This window comes from Hakea prostrata, chromosome 10 (assembly GCF_041222555.1).
Source record: "Hakea prostrata isolate BN-2017 chromosome 10, UWA_Hpros_2, whole genome shotgun sequence".
In the NCBI taxonomy this organism is placed as follows: domain Eukaryota; kingdom Viridiplantae; phylum Streptophyta; class Magnoliopsida; order Proteales; family Proteaceae; genus Hakea; species Hakea prostrata.
The window spans coordinates 35,296,684-35,308,473 of NC_142609.1; the positions used below are offsets into that span (position 1 = coordinate 35,296,684).

General features: G+C 37.5%; 1 non-coding gene across 1 annotated transcript; it reads right to left on the reverse strand.

Moving 5' to 3' along the window:
* Positions 1 to 1,472: 1,472 nt before the first annotated feature.
* TRNAA-UGC (transfer RNA alanine (anticodon UGC)) lies at positions 1,473 to 1,545 on the reverse strand. Its single transcript has one exon. It is a non-coding gene; the product is annotated as a tRNA-Ala (tRNA).
* Between the last annotated feature and the right edge of the window lie 10,245 nt (positions 1,546 to 11,790).

Here is an 11,790-nt window from a genome sequence, read left to right on the forward strand (position 1 = left end):
CTTTGGGGATAAGAGATATGAATGTTTGATTGATAGTAGATGTTAAGGTGGCTGTACTAAAGAAGTTCTTGACATGATCAATGATCTCTTTTTTGCAGATATTCCAAGTAGCATGATTGAAACCACTAAAAAATCCATCAGGTCCCGGAGCTTTTTGACTTGGAATACTGAATATGGTGGATTGAATTTCTTCATCAGTGACAGGGGAATTAAGAAAGCTGATGTGTTCTTTAGAGATCCTTCCTCTAATAGGGTCAAGATAAGAATCAACAAATGTGGGTTTGAAGGATTTAAAGACAGATTTAAAATGAGAAATGAAGGCTGATTCAATGCTGCTAGGATAAGTATGGTAGATTCCATTATAGTTTAGAGATCTGATCCTATTTCGGGCTCTTCTTTTCATGGTTGTGATGTAAAAATACTTCGTATTTCTATCTCCAGATTGGAGCCATTGAACTCTAGATTTTTGAAACCATTTTTGATCAATTTGATTGAGAGTCAATCTAAGTGCTGCCAACAATTTGTTTTCAGTACATTCCCAATGTGTATCTCTAACATGACAAGGACATTTCATAAGGATATCAATGTCCCTTCTAATTTGAGATTCTTTGTTATGTAGGTCTCCAATATGCGAGCAATTCTACTTTTTAAGATGCTGTTGGAGGTGGATAAGCTTTGAATGAAGAATATGAGATGGAGACCCCTTGAAATCAACTTTCTAGTGCTCAGAGATGACATTTAAGAATGTAGGTTCAAGGGTCTAAAATTTTTCAAATCTGAAAGGTTTTTTGTTTTTGAGAATGGGAGGATCAACATGAAGAATCAAAGCAACATGGTCTGATTTTGTGACCCTAAACCCTAAACCCTAAACAAACTAGAATATGTGTATGGCTCAGAAAACAAAGGAAGGGAAGTCATGAAAGCTAAATAGCAGTTTACAGATAGTTTCAGCCTTTCTGGTTAAAAGGAAAATCTTCAAACTAAAACCTTTATGAGCTTTCACTAATTCAAAAGATTCAACTTCCAAGTAGATCAACTTACATCACGGAAGTGGGCTGTTGGATGTTCTCCTACCACTCTGCCGCTCCCCAAGTTGCTTTGCAAGTGATCAGAACCCAGAAGCAGAGTATAAAATCAATATCTTGATTATTAAATTAAACAGTCAAAAAAAGAAAAAAAAATAGTCAAAAGTATCTCCCACGTGTTTTCAAATTCAAATATCAGAAATGATCTTCTTAAATGATCTTACCGTTCAATCACTTTGAAACTTGTTATGCACAGAAAATGTGAAAATGAAAGAAATAAAGAGACGTGGTAGGATCATCCACCTCCCTGAGCCAATTTTGCGCGATAATAGTAAAAGTGCAAAACGAAGCGAGCTCATACAGGGGCATTGTGTCATCTTTCTTATTCAGATATGATGGAAACCCTATTCCACCGAATGCAATTAATCATTGGTCGCTTGGGAGTGGTGGAGATGCGGGGTATCGAACCCCGTACCTCTCGCATGCAAAGCGAGCGCTCTACCATGTGAGCTACATCCCCATTGATGGTGTTTGCTTCCCTATCCCTACTAATACTCATGGTATGCAAGAAAAAGAACGTATAGAAATAGTTAAACATCCTATAACGAAAGCAAAAATTCCATGCAAAGCAAAATTGCTATTGGTGAATTTCCATTAAGAAATTAAAAGTCATTCCATGTTGTAGAAAACCCACCCACCCACTATAGAAATCAAGAACCCAAATAGTAAATAATAACATAGAGACTACAAGCTCAACCAGAAGCTAAACCATAAACAAATTCTCAAACTAAAAACCCTTTCAAATTACATCTTGTACTATGATTCATTGCCTTAAAATTGGGTTCCTATACTATGAAATTGTAGATTTTTTTTTTCCCCCTTTTATGAAACCCTCTCTTTTTTTGGTTGGTGTTTAGTTTGGTATGGAAAAGAAATACCTCTGAATTAATATGTATTTGTCAATTTAAACAAACTAAATACATTCAATTAAACATTCATATGTAATTATTTTGTAGAGAGAGCAATTTTGTAGCTCACTCTCTAGCTAGGGAAGGTCTTTTGTTGGAAGGCACGACAAGTTGGCCTTCTTCCCACCCCTGGTTGATTTCTCTTTGTAATCAAGTTGTGCGCTCTTTGCCTTCTTTAAAATTGTTAAAGAAATAGAAAAAAGATCACAGTATTTGAGCTGGAACTTCTAGGCACTTTACAACGTCGCTTTTCTTAAGACGTAATTCGCCCTCACATCAAGGTGCTATGAGGTATTGCGAACCGTCTCCCAGGATACAAAAAAGCCCAACTTCGAGTTGAATCTCTTGAGTTTTGCTAAGCACTCGCAAAACTCAAGAACAGAGAAGACTTCGGGATTTTCTCTCTTGTACTGCTGTTGTGAAGCTAGACGTATATATAGGCATTGAGGTGCCTCTACTGAACAGTTCATGACTCTGTTCGTATGGGTGCACCTCTCTGTAGGGATACGAATGCTGACATTCAGATATGAGCTGTCGGATCGTTCGGCCGCACGATCTAACGGTCCATATTGAACCATCAAAACAATATTATGGATCTACTTCCATCGCCCTAGATCTACCGTTGATCATAACAATATCTAAGTGCTAAGTGCGTGCGCCACAAAAGCCCACAGCCCACGCCGCGCATGTGCGCTCGGACGGTATACCGTCCTCACTCATACACTGCACACACACTGGTGTGTCTCATTATTATAAATTAGAGTTAATAGGTGGTACCTATTAATTAAACTGGATTCCGACACCTCGGTTTCCAATGTGGGACTATATAATAATACACTTTCCTAAAATAAATAAAGGAAAGTTTTCCGCACTTACAGATCCTTCTTTCTATCAGCAGGTGGAGGAGCGAGAATCCAAATATTGTTGGCTATTAAAGCATTAAATTCGTTGTTCATGGCTTGTCGCCAAACAACAAATTTAGAAGCTTGAATGTAACTTGAAGGTTCCAAATTAGAAAGTCCATTAGCCATTAGAGCAAGAGGTAGTGGATACTTTGTAGCATAAAAGCTTTTTGGAACTTTAATGATACAGGTCCCATCTTGGGAGCGTGTGACCATTGGATGATGACGAGCAATAGAAAAATTAGTAGAAGACACTGAACAGCTTTCGATCTCAATACTAGGTGACCCAACAATCTGTGAAGTATTTGTAGCACTTGTTGACACATGTGAGGAGCCATTTTCATTTCCATTATCAGAAAATCCAACATTAAGTGTACGTGGAGGCCCATTACCATCAATACAAGCTGACCCAAAATTAGGTATAGTTGCCTCAGTGTGTTGATTAATGACATTCCCATTGGAAAGAGAATAGGGCAGTGGCTCATTAGCAATAGGTAATGCATTTGTATATGACAGATTAACAACCTCTGTTTTAATATGTGTAGGAGCAACAGCAGGGACAGCATTCCCATTAGAAAGAGAACAGGGTAGTGGCTCATTAGCAACAGGCAATGCATTTGTATGGGACAAATTAACAACCTCTGTTCTAATATGTGTAGGAGCAACAACAGGGACAGCATTTTGTGGCTGATCATGAAGTAAAAATCCAGTAGAGTGTAATCTAGGTTTGTCATGAAAAGAACCATTAAGTTGTAACCCAGAGTCATGTATAACATATTGTCCAGATTCACCACTATTAAGAACAATAGAGGAAGGAAGTAATATAGGAAATGAGGGGGAGACTGAAGGAGTAGAAAATGAAGAAGTGTGAGACTGAAAAGGAAACAATGATTCATCAAAGGCAACATGCCTAGAAACAAAAATTTTACCAGTAGGTAGATGAAAACACTTATAGCCATGATGTTTTGGGCTATATCCAATAAAAACACATGAAGCAGATCTATAGTCCAGATTATGCTTGTTAAAGGGTCTTAAGAATGGGTAGCAATAGCAACCAAAAGCACGAAGAAAAGTGTAATCTGGGATTCTATGAAACAAACGAAAGAATGGAGAGTCAAAGTGTAATGCAACAGAGGGCAATCTATTTAAAATAAAAACTGCAGAAGAAAAGGTATCAGCCCAAAATTTCATAGGTAAACCTGACTAAGCAAATAAAAATAGTCCTATTTCTACAATTTGTCTATGCTTACGCTCAACTCTACCATTTTGTTCCGAGGTATATGGACATGATAGACGATGTTGAACACCACATTGAACAAGAAACTTGGAAAAACTTTGAAATTCCCCACCCTAGTCAGATTGAAAAGCTTTAATAGTTGCAGAGAACTGTTTTTCAGCAAGAAGTATAAAGACTTGAAACACATTAAATGCTTCAGACTTATGAGATATTGTATATAACCAGGTAAAGCGAGTAAAATCATCAACAAAACTCACATAAATCTGTTTTCATCTCTAGAGGCCTCATGAGCAGGACCCCACAAGTCCGAATACACAAGTTGAAGAGGTGTTGTAGTATGTATAATACAAGAATGAAAAGGTAGCTTGTGGGATTTTACGAAGCTGACCCAGAGATATATTTAGATTGTGAGAGGAGAATTCCTGATGACAGAGGAATCATTTCAAAATTAAGAAAGAATCTACTAAGACCCAAATCTTTGAGAGCAAATTCAGAAGACAACAGCTTAAGAAGGTCATCAATGGCGAGAGAAGAGCGTCAGGTGATCAAAATATCATCAACATAAACCAATACAAACAGAGAATCGGTGGGATGACGCCGAATAGAGAGAGAAGAATCCGTCTTGGACCCTTCAAAGCCAAGAGTAATAAAGTAAGAACTTAATCGTTGAAACCAGGCACTGGGTGCTTGTTTGAGTCCATACAATGATTTAGCACACATAAGTTGAAAAGTGTGAATCAACATAGCCTGGCGGTTGCTTCATGTAGACATCCTCAGAAATAGTGCCATTTAAAAAGGCATTATTTACATCTAATTGACGAACCTTCCAAGTTTGGGAAACAACCAAAGAAAGAATATTAATCCGTATGGTAGTTGGTTTTATGACAGGACTAAATGTTTCTTTGTAATCTAAACCATACTCTTGAGTATAGCCCTTTGCAACGAGACGGGCTTTATGCCTTTCAATTGACCCTTCGGATTTCCTTTTATTTCTAAAAAGCCCATTTACACCCAATTATCTTTCTATCAACAGGTGGAGGAGCGAGAATCCAAGTATTGTTGGCTATTAAAGCATTAAATTCGTTGTCCATGGCTTGCCACCAAACAACAGATTTAGAAGCTTGAATGTAACTTGAAGGTTCCAAATTAGAAGTCCATTAGCCATTAGAGCAAGAGGTAGTGGATACTTTGTAGCATAAAAGCTTTTTGGAACTTTAATGATACGGGTCCCATCTTGGGAGCGTGTGACCACTGGATGATGACGAGCAACAGAAAAATTAGTAGAAGACACTGGAACAGCTTCGATCTCAGTACTAGGTGACCCAACAATCTGTGAAGTATTTGTAGCACTTATTGACACACATGAGGATCCATTTTCATTTCCATTATCAGAAAATCCAACAATAAGTGTACGTGGAGGCCCATTACCATCAATACAAGCTGACCCAAAATTAGGTATAGTTGCCTCAATGTGTTGATTAATGACATTCCCATTGGAAAGAGAATACGGCAATGGCTCATTAGCTACAGGTAATGCATTTGTATGGTGACAAATTAACAACCTCTGTTCTAATATGTGTAGGAGCAACAACAGGGACAACATTCCCATTAGAAAGAGAACAGGGTAGTGGCTCATTAGCAACAGGCAATGCATTTGTATGTGACAAATTAACAACCTCTGTTCTAATATTTGTAGGAGCAACAACAAGGACAACATTTCGTGGCTGATCATTAAGTAAAAATCCAGTAGAGTGTAATCCAGGTTTGTCATGAAAAGAACCATTAAGTTGTAACCCAGAGTCATGTATAACATGCTGTCCAGATTCACTATTATTAAGAACAACAGAGGAAGGAAGTAATAAAGGAAATGAGGGGGAGACGGAAGGAGTAGAAAATGAAGAAGAAGTGTGAGACTGAAAATGAAACAATGATTCATCAAAGGCAACATGCCTAGAAACAAATTTTATCAGTAGCTAGATGAAAACACTTATAGCCATGATGTTTTGGGCTATAGCCAATAAAAACACATGAAGCAGATCTATAGTCCAGTTTATGCTTGTTAAAGGGTCTTAAGAATGGGTAGCAATAGCAACCAAAAACACAAAGAAAAGTGTAATCTGGGATTCTATGAAACAAATGAAAGAATGGAGAGTCAAAGTGTAATGCAGTAGAGGGCAATCTATTTAAAATAAAAACTGCAGAAGAAAAGGCATCAGCCAAAAATTTCATAGGTAAACCAAAAATTTCATAGGTAAACCTGACTGAGCAAGTAAAGATAGTCTCATTTCTACAATTTGTCTATGCTTACGCTCAACTCTACCATTTTGTTCCAAGGTATATGGACATGATAGACGATGTTGAATACCACATTGAACAAGAAACTTGGAAAAACTTTGAAATTCCCAACCCCAGTCAGATTGAAAAGCTTAATAGTTGCAGAGAACTGTTTTTCAGCAAGAAGTTTAAGGACTTGAAACACATTAAATGCTTCAGACTTATAAGATATTGTATATAACCAGGTAAAGCGAGTAAAATCATCAACAAAACTCACATAAAATCTCTGTCCATCTCTAGAGGCCTCATGAGCAGGACCCCACAAGTCTGAATACACAAGTTGAAGAGGTGTTGTAGTATGTGTAATACAAGAATGAAAAGGCAGCTTGTGGGATTTACTTAGCTGATAAGAATTACACAAATTTAAAGAACAATCACCAAAACATGGAAGATCAAATTGAGAAACAACCCTATTAATAGTAGCATAACTGGCATGTCCTAAACGTAAGTGCCATACATCAGTAGAAGCTCTTATAGCTTAAAAAGCAACAATGGAATTAGAAGAAAACTGCTCCACAGGAAGATCATAAACTCCATCTTTAAGAGGCCCTGTTACCAGGATACGACCTGAGAAGCTATCCTTAATATGGAAGCAAGAATCATGAAATTCAAAGAATACAGAATTATTAGAGGTAAACTTGCTAATAGACAAAAGATTATGAGAAGCTGATGAAACATGAAGAATCTGAGATAATTGAAAAGATTTTCCAGAAACAGATATGTTTGAATTACCAACATGCTTTATAGACAAACCTGTGCCATCACCGATATGAACAGAGTCATGCCAAAGATACTCTGAAGGTGAACTAATGGAAGATAAATCAGCTGTTATGTGATGAGAAACACCCGAATCTGAAAGCCATGATGTTACACCTTTCGAGCTCAAATTTTCCATATTAACTTGCGGTGTTGAGGAAACAGCATAGTGTGCCTGAGGCAGAGAATTACCCAAAAAATTTTGAAAACAATTCTTAGTTGTATGCCCATCACAGAGTTGACACGAAACGAGAGGACGATAATTCCTTCCAGTTGCCCTACCAAAACCCCGACCAGGAGCTCTTCCATGAAATCGTTGAGGATAATATTGGCAAAAATTTGCAGAGGATCGTGAATTTACTGATGTCCGAGAATCAGAGGCTTGAATTACCTGAGCAGTAACAGTGTTGGTCAAATCTTGAAGGACAGAAGCATGTATGATTTCTTCACAATACAAAAGACCCTGTAAATCTTGAAAACCAATTGAATTTTCCCGAGTGGCCACAGACGTTACAAAAGATTGGTACTTAGAACCTAATCCTCCAAGAACAAATAAGACCAATTCAAAATCTAATACAGGAACAGACACCAGAGCAAGAGCATCAACTAATTTCTTGATTTTGAGAAGGTAATCGGCCATGGATTTCCCGCCTTTCTTGATACTACGCAACTGTAGACGAAGTTGCATCAAATGAGCTTGAGACGATGAAGCAAAGATAGTGGCTAACGCCGCCCAAACAGCCGTAGAGGTCTCCAAACCAACAACATGAGAATGCACCGGAGTTGAAGAAGATGATCTTGTTTATACCAAAGAAAAAACAATGGATTTGCAACTGGAGTTGGAGAAGAAGAATCAAGAAATGGCACCGGTCGTGGATGCGTTCCATCAACAAAACTCATCAAACCTGAAGTATTTAGTAGAGGTAGGAACTGCGATCTCCATACCAGATAGTTATCACCAGTGAGCTTGATGGAGAGATAATGGAGGATATTCGCAAAAGAGAGAGAGGGAGACGATTATTGAGATTGCATATCTGAGGGCGATGAAGTTGACGGCACCGAGAAACAGAGAAACAAAAACCCTAACAGAAGAAACAGAGACGCGATGGAGAAGAAGCCTTTCAAGAACTAAACAGAACAGAAATTTACTAGATCTGAAAACACAGTTTTGAAGAAGATAACTATTTAAAAAAATGAATTGAATTTAGGATCGAACGAGAAACCTGATACCATATTACAATAGTATTTTCAATAATCATTTGATGATTTAAAGAAGACCATCTGATGTGATTTATAGAATAGAGATTACATCTTAATAGACACGTGTCTTTACATTTTAACAAAACAGAATATACACCTATCTTATCTATCTCGAATACTTTGAACAGCTTTGTGCCTTCACCACCGCCATTTTCTTGATCCTCAATAGTTCAAAACATATATTGAATTGCAAGCGGTACAAACAAGAACACATCTAGTTCAATTTGAACCAATCTTTCTCCATTATATCATCGACTTTACACGTAGCTCTTCACTAATCATTTGTCAGGACTTCCAAAAAAAAAAAATGGGATGGTTTGCATACTGCACAGATGGTTTTTAGCGAAATGACTGAGAGCATGTAGTTAAGTGGTGCTTGGTGTTTTTGGTTGTCATTTTTCATTCTATGGACAATGTACAAAAGGTGTTTGATAAAATGACTGAGAGAAGGTCGTTTTGCGATGTTAGTTATATGTATGGCTCTGTATTTGATATAGAATACGGTTTATAGTAATGTTTGTAGGGTTATTCATTTCAACTTTCAGCTTTCAACCATCCCCTACCTCAAAAGCCATTGTACCAACTGACATAAAATATAATTTTGCCATAATTTATATTTATTCTATGGTGTCAACCCGTGCATAATCAATATCATCTATTTGAAAGAAGTTTAATTCCAAAAAATAAAATAAAAAATAAAAAAATAAAAAAAATAGTGTGAAGAGTAATATTGTGTTTCCCATAATAGGTTTGTCATTAGATAAAATTCAAACTTATTGAGCATTTAATTATTTAATGGGACGGTTATGTGGGTTGATATCTATTACAAGTTTAAGAATTAGAACCACGGGTTTGGGCTAGTCCATTATCCAATTTTTATGGGCCTACATTAACCGGTATCTATTAGTAAATTTCTGTAACTAGTACTTATGGCTACTCTCAAAGCCTTGGTTGCTCAAATGTATAAAAGTTAGGGGGGGGGGTGTAATCTTGGAGTCCAAATCCTTTGTGACCAGGTAGAGTCTTCGTCCGTGTGTCTGCCCGGACAGTGGCGGAGCCACGTTGGGACCGGAGGGGGCCATGGCCCCCCCCCCGGATTTTTTGAAATTGTAAATATTCTTGTTTTTTTCCTTATCTCTCTATCTTTAAATGTGAAATACCACTATTTGGCTCCCCTCCAAAAATTAAAAATAAAAATTTAAGATAAAGATGATGGGTACAAATGTCATTCATAATCTTTATCTAATGGTTATCTTTACATCCCTAGTTTTAAGGAATAAAAGGTTAAATTCTAATTAAAAACTAACTCACGATCCATGAATTTCTCCTTATATATTCTCTCCTATTTTCATTTCTATTTATTCTCTCGTGAATCTCCTATTTTATTCCTATTTTTTCTCTTTTTTTTTCTCACACGTCTCACAAAATATTGAAGTAGTTAACAAATTTTGAAATTTTCCTAAATCTTCTCCACATCAGGTATTCACTCTCTCTTTCTCAAATTATCCCTTTCTCTCTCTCTCTCTCACTCACGAATTTTCTATTAATTTACCTAATTTTTAATGTAAACTCCACATTAAAATATAATAATATATTCTGATATGGAACCTACAGTGGGTCCCACATTGGCCCACATACATTCGCCCCCCCCCCCAATGTTCAATCCTGGCTCCGCCCTTGGTTGCAGATGATACCAACATGGTTGCTTGATACTACGGCCTGGGCATCCAGCGGGTGGATGCACGGACCCACGCCTTGCCCGGACATAAGAGATCTATGTTAGTGATCTTGATTGATGCATCAGAGTTTTTGGACTAGCTAAAAGCATGAATAACATAAAAATATGTAAACCCAAGCTAACAATGCTCTATTATATGTTAAAAACAAGTCATTTTTTACTTCGCAAGAAGGAAATTTACTTTGTTGTAATCCAAAGCTGTTTTTTAGGGTTGGAAGTTTGGTCATGATGTAACATTTCCCCCTTTTAATGATGAAGGGTTAACTCGGGAACCGGTGGGGACTGACAACTCAAGAGGGACCTTTAAGTTTAGAAATCCTTTCCAGGAATAGTGTCAGACTTAGAGACCTAGTAAAAGGGAGGAAGGAAACCATGGAATATGGGGGAGAGAGTATTAAATATGATTAGGGTAGCAATGGAGCCACCAGAGGCCCAAGATGAGACTGTTGGACTAGCCGATTGATGTATCGACCGCTGGACCTAGTTGGTCAATGATAAAATGGTAAAATGAAATCGTAAATTTGAGGTTGTCTACCCTAGAAATAACTCTAACGCAAAGCGAAGTCATCATTTCACGAAAAACCCTATCAAACAGTAACTTGAGGGAGAAGGGAAAGGAGAGCTCAAGGCCAAGGGTTGGTGAGACTTATCGAAGGTTGAACCTTTTGTATTATGCTGAGAAAACACTAGTACAAGGTGAATCTCACAGTCCCCTACCTATCTATATAAGTTTCGTAACATGAATCTCATAGTCCCCTACCTATCTATATAAGTTTCGTAACATTTGGTTAAGTATGAATTATTTGGTGGAACCACCAAAGTAAGGGAATGGGGAAAACAAAGGGCTTTTTCCTTATATAGTTTCTGCATGTTCCAAGGCCTTAGAGTAGACTACTGAAATGGATAAAATGGTGAAAGGTTGGGTTTGAAACCCCAAAGTTGGGTGAAATGGAACCCAAGTTGAGAAATAGAATAGGGGGCTAATTTACCAAGAAATTATAACAGAAAAAGGGTCTTTGGGTGAGGAACATTTTCTGGAAAGCTTAGAATTGGGGGAGAAGAAGCCCCAAATTTCAGTGTGGTTTTCTTGTTGGAGACCCTTCGGTCAATACAACAATTGTCCGCTTAGGATGTTGTATTTACCATGGTGTTGACAGGGGTGGTTTGGGGCTAAATAGAAGGAGAACTTTGGGAGAAGGATATTCCTACATAGGCACTAACATGTGTATGTCGAAATATAACAACCCAACACGGAACCGCAAATGGATTGAATCGGAAACCATACAAGGTGAGGAGGAAATGGATGTTAGACTTAGGATGTTATTTATATAATTGAAATGTGTTACTATGTATGACATAATTGCATAAATCTATAATATAACGTGTGGGTCCTACTAAGGGTGTCGATTCGGTACGGTAACGGTAATTCGGTACGGTATGGTATGGTATTGAATTTGAAAACCTCAAACCATAACCGTACCATACCATATTTAAACGGTACGGTATGAAAATGGTAATTTAAAAAACGGTATGGTATGAAACCGGTATGAAATTGGTATGGAAAAACGGC